A 1022-nucleotide genomic window follows, 5' to 3' on the forward strand; every position below is an offset into this window, starting at 1 on the left:
CTCTCTTGGTTTATTGCTATGTCCACATTAGTTTCTTTCCTGTTGCTAGATTTATTTGATCATTTATTGACGCTCACCATCAGTAATCTTCACTCATCACCTACTGCGCCGCCTAATCGTCATGTTTCAAATCATGTGTTAATTTTTCACTGTTTAGCGTTGGGTTCTCTGTTTTATGTCCCGCTTCTCCTGTTTCAGAGTTGTTCGCAATGTGTTCGTCTTTTTTTTAAGCCCCTAAAGTGCAGGGAGGTCGGGAAGCGTATCGATGGGGAAAAGCAGACTGACATATACCTTTTAAAACAACGGAAACAATTTCGATATTCTGATTGTTGAAATTTAAAAGTGCTGTGTTGTTCCATCACCCTCGTTTCATACCGGACCACTTACAGCACCATGTTAACGCTATAAAATGAACGCTCTCTATCGTGGTATCACCTATGGAGGGATTTCTTTATTTAAATGGGTACATTTTTCAGAGGGATACACAGTGACGGTATCCTGCAAAAATACCAGACAAAGTGAATCACAGCAACAGCCGGTGTAACGCTGAACTGATGCGGTCAAGCTACCAGTAGCAGGAGAACGAAGCTGCGCCAATAAGCTAACAAACACTGAAGAGAAGAAGAGCTGCCATCGATACAGTTGCAGCCAGGCATGATTTAATGTTACACAATACAGTTTTACCAAGTTGCTCAAAGTCTAAGTTTACCTTCGACCAAACGCCTCCCAAAGGCATCCCATCGCCCCCCTTTTGTAAAAATTTCCGCCAGCGCCCCCTGCTGTCCTCTGAACRTTCCCTGGGAGGCTGTACCGCCCACGTTGAGAACCGCTATTCTACAATGAAAACGACAGAAATAGGATTTTTCCTAGCATCTAATTTCACTGAAGCTTGTGGTTAAGGAAGGCCAGAATGTGCCTTGATTTGTCAAATGTCGTTATTTTTAGGGAAGCCCAAGAAAAGCCTCTGACTTTTTAGCGCTTCACATTCATTCAAAAACATACACAGATTAAGTATATATATA

The sequence above is a fragment of the Poecilia reticulata genome, linkage group LG6 (genome assembly GCF_000633615.1).
Source record: "Poecilia reticulata strain Guanapo linkage group LG6, Guppy_female_1.0+MT, whole genome shotgun sequence".
Classification (NCBI taxonomy): Eukaryota; Metazoa; Chordata; class Actinopteri; order Cyprinodontiformes; family Poeciliidae; genus Poecilia; species Poecilia reticulata.